This window comes from Gorilla gorilla, chromosome 15 (assembly GCF_029281585.2).
Source record: "Gorilla gorilla gorilla isolate KB3781 chromosome 15, NHGRI_mGorGor1-v2.1_pri, whole genome shotgun sequence".
NCBI lineage: Eukaryota > Metazoa > Chordata > Mammalia > Primates > Hominidae > Gorilla > Gorilla gorilla.
The window spans coordinates 37,263,304-37,285,432 of record NC_073239.2 but is presented as its reverse complement, the minus strand read 5'-3'; the positions used below and the strand labels follow the sequence as shown (position 1 = coordinate 37,285,432).

At 39.4% G+C, this 22,129-nt stretch overlaps 1 non-coding gene and 1 pseudogene across 1 annotated transcript; both read right to left on the bottom strand.

Moving 5' to 3' along the window:
* The window catches only part of LOC109023138 (putative POTE ankyrin domain family member M), a 49,457-nt pseudogene extending 29,804 nt beyond the window's left edge, over positions 1 to 19,653 (bottom strand).
* LOC115930628 (U6 spliceosomal RNA) lies at positions 8,286 to 8,392 on the bottom strand. The gene has a single exon (XR_004067253.2). It is a non-coding gene; the product is annotated as a U6 spliceosomal RNA (small nuclear RNA).
* Positions 19,654 to 22,129: the final 2,476 nt, after the last annotated feature.

Sequence of the window (22,129 nt, the reverse complement as noted above, 5' to 3'; positions counted from 1 at the left end):
GACAATGAAAAATTAGAAAATAATGAAAATTAAAATTTAACTATTAAAATAAATAAATAATAATTACAATTAAGAATTAACTTTTTAATCTATGTTTAGCTACTGCCACATCACTGGCTTCTGATTAACATGTGAAAAATAATTCACCTTAGCCAAAGGGAGAAGAAAAACATGAACCAGCAAACTTAACTTTTGTTAAGTCACTATTTGTTCGGACTAAACTTAATTTGTTATGTGTTAAATCTACCAAAAATGAATTAGCAGATGATTTGTAGTGTTCCAAAGGCTTCTTCACTTGAAAAGAGTTTACCTCACGAAACCCTAACTAGTGAGCCCCTACAGTGCACTGAAGTGCTTTTTTAAAAGATTTCTAACTGGGTTGTAGGCACCCTTTAAACTATTAGGAGCCGAAATCAACACCAAACAGAAAGAGATGCAAATTCTTAAATTTTAATTGAAATTATATACTATAATATGATAGTGTTATGTATCTATACTATCTGCTTAAGTCCAGTTCTAATATATTCTAATGTGTACTAATTACAGCAGATAAAAAATTTTTAATAATATGTACTGATTTTCTGCAACTGAAATAAGTTAGAATGTTATTGTGTTTGTGCACTAATACCAAAGGTCCCATTCTGCAAGATATGATTCTTTTAATCGGCAGTTGGGTTGGTTTTATGACCTGGTTCCCTCCCTGAACAGAAATGCTGAGGTCAGTGAGAGACTACAAGGCAGAATATATCTTTAACCTTGGTATCAGTGACTGACAATATAAAACTGCAGATTTTCAATCACTGGCCATGATTACTCCTTAACCATGAATCCAGCTCAGGGACCATCAGAGTTACATTGTTCATAATTCTATTGCTTAATAATATAATCCAATAATTGATGTTACCTTCTTCATCATGTTAGGGTGTTGTAAAAATAAAAGAATAAATAAAGTTCTGGAATTGTTTTTGCCTCTATTCCAAAAGGAAAGATTAGTTGTAAGCTAATCAAAAAGGCAGATGAGAATATTTTAAATAAGAATATTGTAAAATAAGAATATTTTAAATTTTATAGTGGTTATGTTTTTTAAGTTAAATATCAAATGTTAAATTAGCATCTATTCATTCTTCTGTTAGAGATTGCTGAATTTATTAAAATAAATTTTAAGAATCTATTTAAAAATTCTTTGAAAAAAGAATCTATTGATTCTCAAAACCTAGTCTGAAAGGTAATTTCATTTGGACTATCTAATATTATTAAAGCAAAGAAAACAACATTAAATCAAAAATTTAAATTTAAAATTTTCCATGCCTCTGGCTGGCTATTTTCACTGCCTTTGAGCCTTTGTGACTCTTCCTCTGATGTCAGCTTTAAGTCTTGTTCTGTTGAGAAATCCATATGTTCAGTTAAAATGAACCACTTACAACAGTTAAAAACTATTGCCTTTATAAAAATAGATGTAAGACAACATTTTATTTCATAAATTGAGTGTTTAGTTTTTCGTGAAACAGTTACTTAGGAAATAATTCTCCCAAACTTCAACAAACCACTTGGGGAGACACCTGATGTCATTCACTCACAAATTCATCCACCCAACATAAATGAACAAAACCACCAGAAACGCAACTTTAAAATACAGTAGAAGCATACAAGGTAACACAGTATGTTGTTCTCCACTTCCTAATAGTGAAGCAGTAAATGTAAAGAAAAGGAAATTTAGTTTTAAAGAGAAACAAGTTTTCCTGCACTTAGCTACTCTGACTCTAAGGATAGTAACAAGCAGGGCCCAGGAAAGGTCGTGGTGACCCTGCCTGAGAAGCCAGAGCCCACAGGTATGGGCTCCAGACATCCCAGAGCAAGGTTAAGAAAACAAATTCCTTTAATGTCTCCCCTTCCCCTCAGCATTTACTCATAGCTATTTTTACAAATGCATATTATTTGCAAGTTCCTGTTTTCCTTCATTGCAGTTGCAAGGTCACAAGCTATGCTGAGGTTGCAAAACTGCCACTATATGATTAACTGCCTTTGTTTTGCTTCTGTAAGCTTGCCTACATAAGCCAAGCCCTATCTTTGTTCAGGGCTCAGCTTTTGGCTGCAAATCCACTGAGCTCGTGTGCACCTAAATGAAATCCTCCTGTTTCACCCACTGGGTCTCTCCCTGCCTCCTGTGTTCTGCAACAATAGTACCTTATAAATGATTTCCAAAATTACTAATGACACCTTTATTAGTGTACAATGACTTCCTAATATCTAAAAATGTTTCCCTCCACTATTCTGACATATTTATTTTCATTTTTCTTTTTTTTTTTTTTTTGAGCCAGGGTCTTGCTCTGTCACCAGGCTGGAGTGCAGTGGCACAATCTCAGCTCACTGCAACCTCCAACTCCCTGGTTCAACGGATTCTCCTGTCTCAGTCTCCCGAGAAGCTGAGATTACAGACATGCACCATTATGCCCAGCTAATTTTCGTGTTTTTAGTGGAGATGGGGTTTCACCATTGGCTAGGATGATCCTGATATTTTGACCTTGTGATCTGCCTGCTCCAGCCTCCCAAAAATGCTGGGATTACGGGTGTGAGCCACCACACCCAGCCTTATTTTCATCTTTTAACACAATGCTATGAGAAGTCTTCCTTGATTCTGCATGTCTTTCCCCAGATAAATAGGTACCTCCTTACTTGAGGCTGCCTTAGTAGTTTACTGATTTTTCCACTGCATCTTTACCCCCTAAGCTGCACATTATTCCTCCACATGTCTGTCCCCTCTGCTCCAAAACTGCAGAGGAGAGTCTTGCACATCATCTTACTCACATTTTACTCAGAAATTTCTTATTGAGTCCTGCTAAATACATGCTAGGCATCAGGGTTTAAAAAGAATGAAAATAAAGCATCTCAGTGATGCCTTTTCTAGAACACATATCCAAGCAGAGACTTAAATATTGAGGCTGGCCAGATTAAAAGGGGTAGAGGGCAGGAAAGGGTGACAGCATGCCCGGCAGCAGCAAGAGCGGGAGCAAGGCCTGAAAGAGTGAAAGTGTTTGCCTACAATAGAAGGATGAGTGAGTAGGGCACTACCAGCAGCTCAGTAATGCCAGAGAAAGGGCACACAGGGAAAAGGGCTAAAGATGGAGAGTGGGGAAGAAGTCAGGTAATGAAAGCCTTATGTGTAATTTTAAGATGCTTGGACATTAATGTTCAAGAGTGGTCCCTGGTCCTATCTGCATTTAGATATAGATCACTTTAAATGCCAAAACCAATATTCTTAGTGAACCATTATTCATTAAGACAAGGTGACAGCTCATGTGGACAAAGCTAAGATGATACTATGTAGCAAATTCAATTCTCATGAACACGTGGAAAGTCAGTTCTATAGTAAGTCAGAGAAATTATAATAAATCACTTAATACTTGGTTTGGGCAGGTGCTTTCTAAAGTTATAGTGCATATGAATTTAACCAATAGTTGTGAAGTCAGAGCTGTGACAATAAAGCAAAGAAACCACATTGTGTTTGAGTCAGCAATCTTTAGATTTCTATCTAGTCTTCCTACCCAGTCCGTAAATTCTAACTATAATCCTCGTACGCACTCTCAAGTTTATGTTAAACACTAGCCTATACAAAAAACACTCTCTTTCTTCATTTTGTTATTTATATGTTGATTTGTTTAAAGGAAGAACACAAAAATGCACTGCTAAAGGGATTCTGTTTGGCTGCAGGCAGCAAGAGGGAAAAACACAAAGCATATTTTGCAGAAAATGATTTATTAGAAGTCAGAATTATGACACGAAGCCAAGCAGGGCACTCTAGGACTGAATTTGCTGTGCTGCCTTCATACGCTCCTTGCTCTTTCTTTTCTGGCAGCTGTGACTCACACAGGTCATGGAGAGTATCATTCCCTAACAGGAACAACTCCGATATTCATCTTTATCTATTAAGTTCATCTGTCCCAATTCTGTGTTCTGTGGATGCTGACTTTCAGTCATGGATGGTGATACACATGGACATTTATCATCCACTTTCAGATTCTTGGATCTTTGACAAGTCTTATTAGTGAGAGTCAAACTAGTAGGATGCAAGTTATAAATGCTGATTATCCAATTACCTACTCAAAATATCCTACACGAATATTCCATTAAACATGCATAGAAAAACATTAGTCATTCCTGCTGACCTGCTGCTCTTTGCTCTTCTGTATTCACCAGAAAATTTCCTACTCCTTCCTCACGTCTAAATACTAGTGTACAACCTGGAAACCTGTACATCATCTGAGATTTCTCTCTGTCCCCCAAGCCTTTCTCATTCAATTATCACTAAATCATATCGACAATACCTCTCTTCTGCCTCCGTTTTGTATTCCCACTGCCACTGGGAACATGAACATTTACAAAATGGCTTTTATTAAAAAAAAACCTGCCAACAATTAATGTTATTTCTTACAGGAAAAAAATTAAGCTAAACAAATGAAAAAAGCATAACACCAAAAAAAAAAAAAAACAAAGGCCAACATATTAAAACGAGTAATTGAGATTCCTAACTTTATTTATTTCACTATGGACAGGTGAAAACCTTGTAATACATTGATGCTACTCCAAGGATGTATGACAAGGAAACCATAGCTGACTACTGCAAAAGCTTCCTTTGTCTCCTGGTTTCTTTACATAGTAAAGAACCTTCCATCAATCCCAGCAAACTATAGGCTACAGACCAAATCAAATCTGCATTATGGCATCGTAAGTAAAGTTTTATAGGAGCTCAGTCATGCCTGTTTGCTTACATATAATTCTGGTGGCTTTCACACTACAATAGCAGACAACTGCAGGGTTAAGAAGACATGACAAGAGACCACATAGTCTAAAATATTTCCCACCTAGTCCTTTACAGAAAAAGCTTTCTAACCCGTTTTACACCATAACCAGAATGCCTTAATACTCAAATTTAATCTTGTGACTCCCCTGCTCAAATTTCTCCAATGAGCCCCTGCAGCACACATTGTTGGCTCCCTATCAATAGCCATTCCTTATTCTTTCTTGCAGAAGAAACACAAGTCTATTGGGATATTTATTATCCCAATCCCCCTCCTCAGCCTCAGAAAGAGAAATGTTTATTCTAAGCTAATCATGTATTTTCCTTCCCAGTGCCTGGTTTGGGAATGAGCAGGTACTCTGACCTAGCCAATGAAATATTACAGGAAGACCTTGCATGTTTCTAAGTTTTCTCCCAGTTACGTGAATAAAACACTGCCAACAGCACAGCTTAAAGAGGGACAAGTGGGATCCTAGGATATCAATGAACAAACAAAACAACTCTGGTTCCTACTGTTTTAGCCACTGCTCATCTAGTATTTGCAGTCCAAAGCATTCTACCTGGTAAACTTCCCATAGCCCATGGGGTAAAACCTACTCATTTCTATAGTATTAAAAAGTCTATTATGAACTTGCCTTAGCTAAGTATTCACCTCATTCCCAACCTCTCGTATCTCACGCTTTTGGTATTAGCAAAAGTGAATTGCTCAGAATCCCTGCAAAGTTCACTCAAGCATCTTGTCTTTTGCACTTGCTGCTCTTTCTGCCAAACAGGCAATCTCATTAGATGTTCCTTCTGGCAAACACATAACCTCGTTGCATGTTCCTTCTGCCAAACATTATTCTTCTGCTTCTTTACCTAGAAAAATTATTCTCTCTCTGCATGCTTACCTTAAATCATACCTACTTTTTTCCAAAATTTTCATTCCTCATTACATATGTCTGGCACATAATCAATACATAATAAATCATAATTATAAGCTTCCAGTGGGCATCTAGCACACAGTAAGCACTGAATAAAGTAGTAAAATAATGAAAATGACAATGATAATAACAAGCTCCTGTCTCTACTTTTAATTGTTTGTGCTCTGTAGCATTAGAAAAAATGCTTAGTATCTAAAAGACATTTGATAGTTATTTGTTAAGCGGACAAGTGAAAATATAAATAGAAATGTTTTCTTTGTAAATTCTGTTGAAAAAGCACAGAAATGAAATAGAGACAGCTCTATTATGAGCACCTTAAAGATGAAAACTACATCTATTCCATTTTTGTCTCTTGCAACTTTTAAAACCTAACTTACAGAAGCTCTTTGATAAATAGATGGCTAAATTAAAGGTGTCCTCATACAGTTTGGACTATACAATGTATTAGGTGTCTACAATCAGGTAGCATACTAGCATTTTTGTTAGTGTGAAACATTTTTCTACTTTTATGATAATCTGCTGAGCCTAGAGTTGGGCAATTTGCATATTTATTATGACACTCTTTTGGCAAATGGTAGCAGAGCATCTTGTTCTAACAAAATTACTGTTATCATGACAATTAACCAGCAGGTAGAAGAACACATCTTGTTCCAAAAAGTCAATATATCTCTTTCCAACTTCAAATGAGGAGGAATGAAGTCAGTAATAGTGAGACCTTATTGGGACAAGCATATGTAACATGACCTGTGCTTCAGTGTTCTTTTGTGATCAAAAATTCCTTACTTTTAGTTTTTTATCTACGGTAGAACCACCCAGAGCAGGGGTCCTCAACTCCCAGGCCACAGACTCATACCAGTCCACAGACTATTATGAACCACACCACACAGGAGGAGGTGAGCAGTAGGCAAGCCAAGGAAGCTTCACCTGTACTTACAGCCACACCCCATGGTTCATATTACAGCCTGAACTCTGCCTCCAGTCAGATCACTGATAACATTAGAAACTCATTGGAGCATGAACCCTGTTGTGAACTGCCTATCCGAAGGATCTAGGTTGTGTGCTTCATATGAGAATCTAATGCCAGATGATCTATCATCGTCTCACTTTGCCCCCAGATAAGACCATCTAGTTGCAGAAAAATAAGCTCAGAGCTTCCACTGATTCTACATTATGGTAAGTTGTATAATTATTTCATTATATATTACAATGTAATAATAATATAAAATAGCACAATAAATGTAACACGATTGAATAATCCTGAAACCATCCCCACCTTTCCCCAGCCCATGGAAAGATTGTCTTCCACAAAACCGGTCCCTGGTGCCAAAAAGGTTGGGGAAAACTGACCTAAAGTAATTCACTGTTATAAGTCTTACCTGGATTGCTGTTTTCAGAAGAGACTTTTAGCATCTGTTTTTCTTTGTCGTCAGAAAGTAACTGGCAAATTCTATGTATAAAAATGTAATAAACCAAATTACTATTTTAATACTGATATAAAAAATACTTACCAAATGTAAAATTCTTAAGAGTATTTCAAACAATATCAGAATATCAGAACTTAACAGTATTATCCCATCCACTTATGAGTACATTCTGCAAACTTCTCTTTAAGCTTCTAATTAAAGAAGAAAAAAATGTAAGGTGAAATACTCATAAATCGAGGGCATGTGACCCAGTAAATTAGGTTGCATTAACCTGACATAATAGAAAGTGTCCCAACTCTGCATAAGTCCTAGCTCCATAATGAACAGCTATTTGTTCTTGGACAACTTGCTTCTCTTAGGCTCAATGTCTTCTTCAACAAAGTGAGGACTTTGCTGCCTTATTTGCCTAGGTTCTTATAAAAATTTAATGAGATAACATTTTTTAAATGCTGAGAGAAATAGTAAAGCAATGGAATAATCTCTTCCTAAACTTTATGACTAAAATTATCTTGGAATCACAAATAAAACCCAATGCGTATTTTGTTCATAGGTTCTAATATGCAAATGTTGTAGTTTTCAGAAAATGTTATTAAGTCCTAATTTTGCCTCTTAGTTGTCCTACTCTTTATGGCTTATATTTCAGGGCATCTCGACTATGTCATAGTTTGTAACTAAATGTATTCATAAATATCTCATTAAAGTAGATAATGTGATTGTCCACTATTACGGAGTTGATCAATCACACCAAGGGCAGAAAAACCAATGGATGTTAAGACCTGGTTTGGACCAATGAGCCTTCTCTACAGACTCAAACTCTGAGCCAGCAGATGTTGGTTACAATGATGCTTTATATTGATGTTCAACTCCGGCTGACATGGGAGACCAAAAGTCTACTTTTATTTTTTTTAGTTTCCATGAAGAAGTTGCAAGTTGACATTCTGTAATTTTCGACATACATACTAACAATATATTTTGCACCAAACATGTTATTCAGCTCTAAGTCATCTCACAGACCATCTTACATGACTATTTTTGCAGCGCAAATCACAATTTCAATATTTTGGTGGCACCCATTTTGCTTTGATTCACACTGTTTCCTTAGAGCTAGTCAGCAAATAGTCAAATGACCTTCCAGTGACTGCACAAAATATGGAATGCTTCAAAGATCTGTGCTGCCTCCTTATGCAGAAGTCATGCTAACTTTCTCCACATTGTTCTAATTTTAGGATATGTGCCACCAAAGCAAGCACAAAGCCCTACTTTTACACATGATTAGTGATGAGTCATGGACAAGGCTTGGCTCTGTTAAGTCCAACTAACCTGCTTGAGATTCTGAGAATTCTCTTCAATGGCTTCCTGTGAGCTAGAGTTTGAAAATATCTTAAAATCTTGAGCCAGAGATGGAAGTAGCTTGGACAATTTTCATTATCATGTAAATCGGATCACTCAAGGGGCCAACCACAGCTGGGAGCCACTGCTCAGGGGAAGGTTCATATGGTACTTTCTACTGCCCAAGGTTCTATACAGGATATAAAGGTGCCTCACAGTATAGATCTGGTAGCAAAGAAGAAGAAACAAACACTGATCTCTTTCTGCCACCCCTCTGACCCTTTGGAACTCCTCTGACCCTTTAGAACAAGCCTACCTAATATCTGCTAGAGAAAAGACCAACAACGGCCTCAAAGGATCTCTTACCATGAAGGTCTCAGCTAATTCTTGGCTAAGATGTGGGTTCCACATTAGGTTCTGAATATGGGGGGAAGGGTCAATTTGCTCATTTTGTGTGTGGATAAAATCAGGATGCCCAGGAGCCAGAGCAGGGGGCTGGTGCTTTGGGAACAATGGCTGAGCATATAACCATAGGTATGGGAACAAAAAACATCAAAGTCACTATATCAACTGCCATGAAGACTTGAGGGACCTGAATCTACCGATTCATCTTAAGGCAGCAGGACCAGTTTGAGTGGCAACAATGCAGCAGCAGAATCAATGGAAACAACAGAATGATTGCAATGTCCTTTTTTTTCTCCTCCTTCTGACTTGATAAAAGGGACTGTCTTCCTTGGATTTAGTGAACCCCTTCGGTTCCTGAAAAATTCAACGAGTATCTAGGACACAGTCCCCAGAAGACAGTACAAGACTTTCTGATAAACTGGACATTTCAAGACCCAAATAACTAATCAGAAAAATCAAAGATGTGATACTATTTTTTATCCCATGCTTAGGTGCTACACTTGGATCAAATGAATAATGTTGGGATCTCTATGGATAAAGGTCTTAAAAGTCCTGAGATAAAGAATCCTGCACCCACTGGTACTTCTAACTTGTCTTGTTTTTTGTCTGATTTCTGGCTGATGCAGGGGACTAACTCACTGCCACTCGAAAACTACCTGAACTAAACTATGACATCTCACCTGATATGTAAGATGTAACTGTTATAATTATTGTAAACCTCAATTTAGCATTAACTAGCCTTTTAATGAAAACACTTACACATTATGACGACTAGAAACAGCATACTCTCTGGCCGTCTGTCCAGATAGATCTTGAGAAGATACATCAATGTTTTGCTCAAGTAGAAGGCTGACTATACTTGCTGATCCACAACATACAGCAAGTAAGAGAGCAGTTCTAAAATGACAGAGATAGGAACAGTAATAAAGTTATTTTAAAAGCTAATTTGATATACTTTACCAATTTAACATCTTGCCTGTCCGTGCGGAATCAAACATTTACACGCACTAAAAGACATAAGCATCTTCAGTGCTCAAGTGTTCATCTTTGTAAAATACCACCAAGGTTAAAAGGAAGAGACAAAAAAAAAAAACCCTCTTATCTCAGTGGGGTATTGCATAGCAGAAGCTACTAAATTAAAGTCCTTTGATGGACAAGAAACAATATTAGGGCCACTTATCTGAAATGAACAAAGATTTAAGTGAAGATTTCATCACAGCTTCTCTAGACTGATATGCTGTAATAGAAAATCAGCTAGGGGGTCAGACAAATACAAGCTCTCTGCATGCTGAAAGCAGTAATAATAATGGTAAGAATAGTAGTCACAGGAGTTTCAGTTAATGATGCCAATAAGCATGTGCTAGGCACTGAATTAAATGCCACATATATCTTTCTTATGCACAGCCAACTTTGAAGGATATATTCTCCTACTTTTCATATATGACAACATATTTGGTGGTAAATAACGTTCCCAAGGTCACACACCTAGCAAGTAAGAAAGTTAGGAATTAAACCCAGTATTGTGTGAATCTAAAGCCTAGCTCTTTTCTCTTTATCACCCACCTACAGCTTGTCTTCATTAAAGGAAAAGTGTATCCACTTAAAACTATCTTCACTCCCTCTCTCCATACCAATTAAAAATAAAAACATCAAAATACACTGGAAATAAAAAAGGAAAAAAGCTGTTGAACCCACAGTATGTGGGAACAGCAATTAATTGTCATGCAGGGATAAGCTAACATTAATATTCTTCAAAGAAAGCAACTTAAGGCAGAATCATTGAAAAGACAAAAGGATTTTCAACCCCTATTTATGTTTAATACAGCGTATTTAGTGGAAAAGCATGTAAGACACAGAGGTTAAAAACTATTAGAAAGGGTTAAGAAGTTCAATACTGAGTCATAAAGTAAACTAAAAGTTAAAGTTCAAACTTCATAAAACATGAAATCCCTTTAGCTAACACAAGATCATGTAACCAAAAACATCACATAGCAAATAACATCAGTCAATATAATAAAAGATGAATCCTATTAAAACTTTTATGTTGCCCAGTCCAAATAATTGTTTTTCTACCTAACTGATTTGTGTTCATAATGATCACTATATCCCAATAAGTATACATTAATCTTATTAATTTAATATTTGACTTGAGTGACTGCTATCCATCTAGAACACACAGATTAAAAGAAAGAACTATACCTTCCATATCTATCCAGTGCATTTAAATTAGCTTTTTTCTTGATTAAAAATTTCACCACTTGCTGTTTTTGCTCACGTACACCAAGTAACAGTGGTGTGAGGCCATGCTGTAAAACAATATAAAGCAAAAACGTATGTAATTCAAAAAAGTACATATTCCTCAACCGAAGTGGAAACTTTATATAAGATCTTATGGACTTACACGCATAGAAAGTAAATAAAATGTAGTCGCTTCCTTCTCACTCTTCGGTGCTTTCCCACACGCTGCTCCTTCCATTGGAAACACCCCTTCTCTGCCTCACCACAGTAACTCTACTCATCTCAAAAACTCACTTTAAACATTTACTGCTTCCAAGGCTCTTTGCTTCTAACCCAGCATTTGACATGGTATTACTGGATGATAATATTTTTTCCCATCTAAACAAAGAGCTTCTTGAGGGCAGGGGCTGTATCTTTTGTTTCTATATCCTCAACCCTAAGACAAATTGCGTATAAAGCAAGAATTTGCATGTAAAATATTTCTTTAGTTTCATGTTTTACTGAAAGTTCAACCTCCAACATGCAACAAAAATTGCTATTAAAACTCACACTGCCCATCTGAAAAAATTTTCCAACATTTATTTATTTAAAATCTATTTATATTTAATTTTCCCAGATTGTTACTAAATAATCAGTTCATAGGACTACTGAAACTAAAATAACAGAATTCCTATCTGCATTCTTAATAACTCCATGGTTTTAAGTGTTTAAAACTGCCATGCTGATTATGCCAAAGCTCTACATACTTAAAGAGACACACTGGGCAGTCCATAATACAGCTTCAATTGATAAAAAACAGTTTAGAATTTGCTTAATTCCAATTGAGAAAACTCTGCTCTTAATGACTTACTGACCTAAGCACTTGAATGATTGAACAAAGAGACACAAAATCCTGAGAAGGCCATCCTCTACTTATTGAAAGACTGCTCACAGCAAACTACTAAAGACCTTCTGAATGGCAGTGAATAACTGATGGTAGAAAGGAAAATATATTATTCTGTAACCTGATAGATACTACCAATAATATTCATTTTAATGTCTCAACCACAGAGATAAAAGTCAGACTAGGCCAGGAATGGTGGCTCACACCTGTAATCCTAGCACTTTGGGAGGCTGAGGGGGATGAATGGCTTGAGCCTAGGAGTTCAAGACCAGCCTGAGAAACATGGCAAAAACCTCATCTCTACTAAAAAAAAAAAAAAAAAAAAAAAAAAAAAAAAAAAAAAAAAAAAGAAAAAAAAAAACAGAAAGAAAGAAAAAAAAACTGAGGTTGGAGGACCATCTGAGCTTCGGAAGATCGAGGTTGCAGTGAGCTGCGATCGCACGACGCACTCCAGCCTGGCGAACAGAGTGAGACCCAATCTAAAAAAAAAAAAAAAGTCAGATTAATGTTATTGGAAAGGAAAGATTTAAAGAAATCAGCACATATCCAACTCCAACTCTTCTAGAGATATCTTAAGTTTCTGAGATATAAGAATTTATATATTACATTTATGTATTCAGTGGTTCTTAAGCAGGAGTGCATCCAGATTTTGAGAAAATTGTTGCTGTTGTTGTTAGAGACAGGGTCTCATTATGTTGAAAAGGCTAGACTCGAACTCCTGAGCTCAAGCAATCCTCCCACCTCAGCCTCCCTAACAGTTGGGACTACAGCCATGCACCAACATGCCTGGCTTCAAGAAAACATTTTTAAATATACATATCCAAGCTTTATTAGACTTACTGTATCAAAATCTTCAGAAAAAAGCCTAGACTTGTTGATTATTTAAAACTTTTCCTCAGGTTACTGGGATGCACAATTCTAGCTGAAAGCTAGTGCAATAGACAATTACTTCAGTCTCATTTCTCACCACCCACATAACCAATTCCCTTTCTCATTTGAAGATTTGGCCAAAAAGAGTAAAGAGTAGGAGAGAGACCCATTTGCTGAAAACACCACATAATTTTTCCCAGTAACACAACAGGGTCTAGTCAACTCAAAATCCAACTTGATCTTGTTACTCATTTATCTTCCACCTTCCCATCCAGACACTCTAGATTTGAAAGCAGAGCTGAGGCTCTAATTGGCCATTTCTACCAGAATAGGATACTAAGTCAGTTAATTACTTGATATTCCCCCTGCTCAAGGGTTTCCCCTTACATTACCCACCTATTCACTGCCAATCTGGTTCCTCAGAGGCCTCCTAAAATTAATCTCTAGGCAGTTTACAACCCACTAACTCCCTCTCCCAAACTGAAAACTGTCATTCTCTAAAATCAAAGAGAACTTTGTCTCACCATACAAAGGAAACAAATAAATGAACAACAACAACAACACCACACACACACACACACACAACCTCTTCATGGTCTTTTCCCTCTATTGCCTAATTTCCAAATTGGCCCTGATATTTCTGATTGCTCTTTTTCCCTTTCCACTTCTGCCTCATGAGCAGTCAGAAATATCTTAAGCCTTGCCACTGAGAGGTGCATCACCTCGTATCTATTACTGTTTTTTAGGAACTTGCCAAAGAAGCAGGATCTCTATTCACTGAAACATGTTTAAGCTTTCTTGGAGTTTTCATGTAAAACCTATTTCAGGGCAAATTTTGCCATTTTACATTCATTAGGGGAAAAGAATCCTAGGAGGGAAAAATTGAAAAATAGTAAGTATTACCTTTTACAAATTCAGTGTTTTCAAAAAAAAGTATTTACCGCAAGTGCATCAAAAAAAAAAAAAAACTGTACCCTCTAATGCTTCTTTGAAAGTAACAATATTTAAAATAAAATCTTAGATAATTAGGTCATTTCAAAATATTTTCATTCAGGTTATGCTTGAGCTTCCAAATATGGAAAACTGGCCCTTACACAGGTCAGTGTTAACACGAATGCATTTCAGTATTTTGAAGATAAAATTGGTAGATCTATACCTTGTTTTTTGATTCAATATCAGCACCGTATAAGAGCAGTGCTTTGGCCATTAATTTATCTTCATTGTAGATAGCATAGTGCAGAGTGGTATTTCCATACTCATCTGGAATATTTGGATCAGTGCCATGTTCCAGCAACATTAATGCACATTCATCTTCCTGGCATTGTACGGCCTGTCAGTATGAGACCATAAACAAATTACAAATACTAGGATTTCAAAATAACATTCCACAGCTTTCACCAACTAGTTATATTTAAAGGAGAACACTCATTTTTATGCTATGTATTGAAATCAAACCCACCTCACGCTGACATAGTTGGCTACTGCATACCTTTGTCAGAGCTGTCCTCTTTTTGTTGTCAAGGATATTAAGTTGACATCGTCTGTCCAGCAGGAGTTTTACTACTTCTGAATTTCTATTGGCAGAGGCCAGATGTAGAGCAGTCCTACGAGAGTGAGAAGACTTTTTAGGAAATTTTAGTGCACTAGCTACAGCCATATCAATGATACACATAATTGCAAACACTGAATAGCCTGCTATTACTCTGCCTTCAAAACAAACATTTAACTTTCCCATGAAAAAAGCACACGATTTATTATCTCTCATTACTCGCTGTATTAATGAAAGAGCAGCTTATATGAATACAAAGAGCATAGCCCTTGGATGACATTCAACTTGGGCTGGAATCCTACTTGAAGCTCTGTCACTTTCTGGCTGTTGCTTAGCCTTTTGGGGTCTCAGTTTCCTCATCAATAAAACAGGAATGAAAATAGTAGCTTTCTCACAGGAAACCACTGTAATGCTTAAATGAGACTCTGCACAAAAGACACAGAATAGTTCCTAACACAAATAACAGCTCAATAATTGTTAGATATTATAATTTTTACTAATACCACTAAAGACAACATTTGAATTAAGTGAGATGATACAATTATACCTACACTTTCAGGTATGTTTTAAATATTACAGGTAACATTGTATTTTAGTGATTCTAAGATGATCATTGTCTCCATGTTGTCTCCACTGAAATACCACTTACAATTCATGATTTACTATAATTGGGGGCATTTAAATAATTCTCTTATTGAGACATAAAATAATGGGGCATCATACAATCTCTGGTGCCTTACATTAAGTAGAATATGTTATAATATAACAGGTCTGGGGCGGTTCCAGTCAGATGACCAGTATTTAAATTTTAGTTCTTAAAAGTACTATGGAATAAGAGAGCTGAAGTGAAAACAAAAACAAATTTCTAAGATAAACCAATTCTTACTTTGGTTTTCAATAAACTTTAAGCCAAAGAAAACCTGGAATTGAAATGAATAGCATGGGCTCATTTTTTTCAATACTTAGATTTATACAATGTATGTACATCAGATATTTCCAATCATTCATATTAGGATTTAAGACTGTTATAAATTTTCTCTTTCTAAAACGGATTTATGAAACTATTTGTGGAGCTTTTTTCAACTTTTACATTCAGGGGTACATGTGCGGGATGTGCAGGTTTGTTACATAGGTAAACGTGCACCAACAGGGTTGGTTGTACAGATTATTTCATTACCCAGGTGTTAAGCCCAGTACCCGTTCATTCTATTTCCTGCTTCTTTCCTTCCTCCCACCCTCCACCCTCTGATAGGCCCCAGTGTGTGTTGCTTCCCTCTAGGTATCTGTGTGTTGTCATCATTTAGCTCCCACCTATAAGTGAGAACATGCAGTATTTGGTTTTCTCTTCCTATGTTAGTTTGCTAAGGATAATGGCTTTCAACACCACCCATGTTCCTGCAAAGGACAGGCTCTCGTTCCTTCTTTTATGGCTGCATAGTATTCCATGCTGTTTATGTACCACATTTTAGTTCTTAAAACAACTAAAACAGTCTTTATCCAAGACTTATACATTTTCAAAAGGGCAGTTAAGGGTTGTCTTTTACTATTTTCTACCTTCAGAAATGCTTCTGTTTGAAAGGAGGGAGGAAAAGCTTCAATTGAGATTAAGTCCTAATGCCCCAATTTTAAATCTCTCAGCTTGCTCAAGCCCAGCAGGCAAACATAAATGTTTTCAAAGATGGAAGGATCCTGAGAGATAGTAGAATATGCCTGCCCCATAATAGGTGGCTGGCTTATGTCTGATGACTAAACGGATTGAAAAAAATGGATGAACATAGCTTGGGAGTTCAATATTTTTAAAGAAAACTCCTGTTAGAGTAGGGCAATACATTTGCAATAGTAATAATCATTTATATTTGCTATTTTAATTTTCATAAATATATAACTCAACTAAAATGATTAATTCATACTTTTTACATGTTAATCTATATATAACGAAAAGGTAATTATGTAATAAAATCTATATACAATAAAATCTACAGGAACAGGTAAACACAATCCCTCTACTTCTGAAGAGGGTAAAAGTTCACAGAAGATAGCCAACCACAGAAATAAAAATAAATAGAATGTGAGAAATTATTTGCATCTATGCAAGAAGCATATTCCTTCTCTTCCCAAGGATTATTTCATTACTAATGAACCTAAACTAAAAGTTCAGATGTTCATTGCAGAAATCACAGATAAAAGGAAAAACTTCATTTACAAATCCCCAGAAACAAGTTTGATTATATTTTCTACATATTTTCAGCTAACACAAGAGCAGATTCTGTTTGTGTATATGTGTAACAAACTGATTTTTTTCTCACTTGCTATAGCAAACTACATCTTTGCATGTCGACATATCTCTATGTACTGACACCCTCAATAGTTACATATTATTCCGTCCTATGGATGCACTGAAATTTGTTCATGAAATCTTTATATGGGCTTTTCTAAATACACTGCTATTTTCAGCAATACTAAGAAAAACAGACATCTATTTGGTAAAGATATTTCAGTATAATGAACTGAAGAGGAAAAAGCATAACATTTTTAAAATGTGGTTCTTACCACTAAAGTGCCTGTTTGAAAAGCTGCAGCAACTTAAACTTTAAACAACTATATAAGTACCACTGTTATTCATCCTCACAAACTTTGTGGATAGAAAACAGTATTTCATTCCTTTTTTTTTTTTTAGATGGGGTCTCACTCTGCCACCCATGCCAGAATGTAGTGGCACAATCTCGTCTCACTGCAACCTCCACCTCCCTGGTTCAAGCAATTCTCTTGCTTCAGCCTCCTGAGTAGCTGGGATTACAGGTGCATGCTACCATGCCCAGCTAATTCTTTGTATTTTCAGTAGAGATAGGATTTCACCACACTGGCCAGGCTGGTCTCAAACTCCTGACTTCATGATCCACCTGCCTCAGCCTCCTAAAGTGCTGGGGTAACAGGCGTAAGCCACTGCACCTGGCCTTTCATTCCTCCTCTAACTTAAATAGAAAACAGTATTTCATTCCTCTTCTAACTTAAATTCCTTCTTCTACCAGGAATGCTATCTTTTCCTATGCACATAGGTCACTGGTAGATATGCAAAAAAGTACTCTGCCCAATTTTAAAATGTGCTTATTTTATTGCATATATAGGCCAGGCATGGTGGCTCACGCCTGTAACCCCAGCACTTTGGGAGGCCAAGGTGGGTGGATCACGAGGACAGGAGTTCAAGACCAGCCTGGCCAAGATGGTGAAACCCCATCTCTACTAAAAATACAAAACAATTAGCCAGGTGTGGTGGCAGGCGCCTGTAATCCCAGCTACTCAGTAGGCTGAAGCAGAGAACTGCTTGAACCTATGAGGCAGAGGTCGCAGTGAGCCGAGATCGCACCACTGCACTCCAGCCTGGGCAACAGAGTGAGACTCCATCAAAAAAAAAAAAGAAATATATATATATATATATATATATATATATATATATATATATCTGCATATATAAATAGCCACTTGTGTTTTCTTCTGGTATGTTTCTCTTTTTGTATATTTAAAATTTTTAATCTATACTCCGATTTTTGTGATATAAACATCTAGCTAGTTTTCTCCAAAAATGAATTATTAACAATCCATCTTTTTTAAATAATACAAAACATCACCATTATCAAGCGCTAAATTCCTACATATATTTGGGTATTTCTAAATTTCCTATTCTGTTTTATTCATTGATGTCTTTTCAGCTGTTAGTAAACAATTTGTGGAAATAAATAACATGCACATTTTGACATCTGGAAAAGCAAGCCTTTGTCCATTCTGCTACAAAAAAATTAACTTATCACAATAATAAAGGACAGCATGTGTAATTTAAAAACTCTAAAACTGCTATTTTTATTTGGCTTAAGTAAAAGTAATAAATAGAAAAAGGTCACTTTTTTTTTTTTTTGAGACGGAGTCTTGCTCTGTCTCCCAGGCTGGAGTACAGTGGCGTGATCTCGGCTCACTGCAAGCTCCGCCTCCCGGGTTCACGCCATTCTCCTGCCTCAGCCTCCTGAGTAGCTGGGACTACAGGTGCCTGCCACCGCGCCCAGCTAATTTTTTTTATATTTTTTAGTAGAGACGGGGTTTCACCGTGTTAGCCAGGATGGTCTCGATCTCCTGACCCCATGATCTGCCCTCCTCAGCCTCCCAAAATGCTGGGATTACAGGTGTGAGCCACCATGCCCAGCCAAAAAGCTCACATCTTAAGAAAATTCAATCTTCCTATTCAAGCACAAGAACCATCTTCCCATTTCAGTTTCCTTCTAAGATTACTCAGTAAAGAACATATTTACATAGTGTACATTGATATAAAATCCATACTGGATTTTATTTGAAGAATAGCCCTGAAGTTGATGTGTTATGGGGCTTCATTCTTAGTTCTCAATATACACTTTTTTAATGTATACAACATTGTTTTAAAATCTGTACATTAAAAATAATCTGCTGCATCGACAATGTTGCGAGTTAAATCACTTCAAAACAGTCTATTAGTGTTCTAGGAGGGAAATTATAATTTGATTGGAAATTAGCTAAAGTTTTGTTTTTGTGTTGCTGCTCATAAAGGGGCCTGTGCCCTGACCTCTCTGAGGTTTCCACATCCAGGGTGGTGTGAGGCCTGCGGAGGCAAGAAAACCAGGCTCCCCTCCTCCCCTGCCAGGAGGGTATGTCCCCATCATCCTCCCACATCCCACCTCCTCCCAGCCCAGGCCTGGTTACCTCTTTTGCTTGTCCTTCTTGTTCATGTCAGTGTCCTTGAGCATGACAATGAGATCCTTTCTGGGGACTTTACCCCACCAGGCAGCTCTGTGGAGCTTGTCCAGATCTTCTCGACGGACGTGGTACCTCGGCTCCATGAAAGCGCTGTCGTCGTAGTCTCCCCAAGGGCCCACTTTGCTCTTGCCGCTCCCCCTGCAGCAGGGGAAGCAGTGGCAGCACCACTTGCCCATCCTGCTCCTGAGTGTCTTCATAGCAGAGTCGTCGTGGTCTCCAGAAGTGCCCACGTTGCTCTTGCCGCTCCCCCTGCACCAGGGGAAGCAGTGGCGGCACCACTTGCCCATCTTCCTTCTGAGACCAAATGGCTTCTTCACAGAGGAGGAAGCCGGCATTGAACCAGCCTCAGCCACCATCTGCTTTTAACAGCCAGGGGAGGCCGGTAGTAGCCAGCAGATCGCGTCTACCAACCAGTTTCACCAACTAGCAGAAAACTCCAGGTTTCTAATCTGTTTGAAGAGAAAAGTCCCGGCCAAAACCTGCCAACCCCAGCAGGGGAGCCCAGCCCACCCCACCCAGGGAAAACCCACACCCACCTGGGGAAAGCCCACACCCACCCGGGGCAACCCCACGCCCACCCCAGGAAGGGCCAACCCCACCCCCCAAGAAAACACCCGGCCCACCCAAGGGAAAGCCAAACCCAGGAGAGAAAAGATCAAGTCCAGCAAAGCAACGTGACAGAAGAAACGTCAGTCCAAGGAAGAAATGTCAATCCAAGCCACAAACGCCAAGCCAAGCAAAGAACGCAAAGCCAAGCCAAGCGCTACAGGCCAGCCAAGCGCTACAGGCCAGCCAAGCCGTTACGCACGTGCAGTGTGCGCATGCCAGCTGTTACAGACCAGCCAAGCCGTTAACGCGCGTGCAGCATGCGCGTGCAAGCCATTACAGGCCAGCCAAGCCATTACGCACGTGCAGCATGCGCGTGCAAGCAGTTACAGGCCAGCCAAACCGTTATGCGCGTCCCGCGTGCGCGCACGGCATGCACGTGCAAGCCGTTACAAGCCAGCCAAGCCACTGCCGCGCGTGCGGCGTGCGCGTGCGGCGTGCGCGTGCGCGTGCGGCGTGCGCGTGCGGCGTGCGCGTGCGGCGTGCGCGTGCGGCGTGCGCGTGCGGCGTGCGCGTTCATCTCAGGTGGTGTCAGTGCACGTGGCACAGACAGTGGCCGATGCGTGCAACCTGCATAAGTCTTGGCACCACGAATGTCACTGACAGCCTGGTGTTCCCGGCAAACTTCCTGGGAGTCAGCCGAGCTTTCAGGCCATTGAGAAGCCTCTGGTGAAAGAAAAAGCTTCTTGAAGCAGGACTGGGGCTAAGTGGCTGGAACTTGAGGATGCTGACAGCCTCCTCTGAAGAAAGCCCCCCAGGACACTCCTGGTGGTGCTGTTGTGCATGGCAGCTGCTGCAGCTCGGAGCACCGGCTGGCGGAGCTGGCTGCAAATGGCCTCAAAATCACGGAGCATGTTCTCACTCACAGGTGGGAATGGAACGAGAACACACAGACACAGGAAGGGGAACATCACACACCGGGGACTGTTGTGGGGTGGGGGGAGGGGAGAGGGATAGCATTAGGAGATATACCTAACGCTAAATGACGAGTTAATAGGTGTAGCACACCAACATGGCACATGTATACATATGTAACAAACCTGCACGTTGTGCACATGTACCCTAAAACTTAAAGTATAATAATAATAAAATTTGAAAAAAATCATGGAGCGCAAGACGCCCACCGAGCCCAGCACCTGCCTGAGGTGCCTTCGATACCTGCTCCTCTTTGCTCCACACCCAGAACACGAGGCCATCAGCGAGGGGGCATTTGGGGCCACAGAATCGCAGCCAGCTCCTGCCCCGGTGCCCCCTGCCTGTCCAAGCCAGGGCCAACATCTGTGGGGCTTCTGGCCTGGGGGCTCTGCTCCACTGGCATGCAATAGGGTCAAGGTGCAGGCCGCTGTGTCCAGGCCAGCAAGAGGGGGCTTGGAGGAGGACCTACCACTGATGGGGAGATGCAGAAAGGCAACCCCATGTGCAGATCCTGAGAACAGGACACTGAGCCTCCCTGGTGCTGGCCTCTGAGCTGGACCAGGGCAGTGGCACCTCAACGCTCCTGCCAGGACTCTCCTGCTGCGAAGCTTTATGCAGCCAGGCTCCAGTCTGCCACACCCAAACCACAGGTGCTTTGGTGTGGGAGAAAAAAATGGATTCTGAGCCTGGACACCAACCTGCTCTTACCAAAAGAAGTAGAGGAAAAGCCAATCACAAGTGCAAAAAAAAAAAAGTACTATTTTGTAACTGAAATCTTGCCTGATATGCAGGGTTAAGCTAAAGCTCCTCTTGCTTGATACTAAATTAAATTTTGAATGAAACAAAAAGAAGACACACACACTAAATTTCCTTGTTCCTCTGTGATCCCCTGAACCAGGAAGCAAGAGGAAGCCTGGACTCTCTCCCCAGCTGGGGGGCTGAGCAATTTCCTCCAGGCTCACAGGGAGCAGCTGGGCTCAGTGGCGCCACGTTGCCCTTCCTTCCTACATGGGCATCCTCAAACCTTCCATTGCCCCATACAGAGTGCCATGATCCGGGTTCAAATCCCAGCTCCGGCACTCGTCACCTGTGTTACCTGGCAAATGCCTTACCCCCAGACACTTGCTGTCTGTGTCCTTCCTGACAGGAGGGATGGGAGCTGGTGGCCCTGGCATGAAGTGCTGTAACAGTCAAACACAAGCAGGAGCAGGTAGACACCTGGGTGGGGGACTGCCCTGCTGGGGGTGCTCACCAAATAGCACCTACCCATCTGCCCACGTGGCCTTGCACGTCTCAACACTTACCAGGCACCTGACTATGGGAAATCCTTAAACAAAGCCCTGAGCTGCCCTGGGGAATGTGACCAGGGCAATGCACCAGGAAGGACAGTCTGGGGTGCTTGGCATGAGTAAGGAT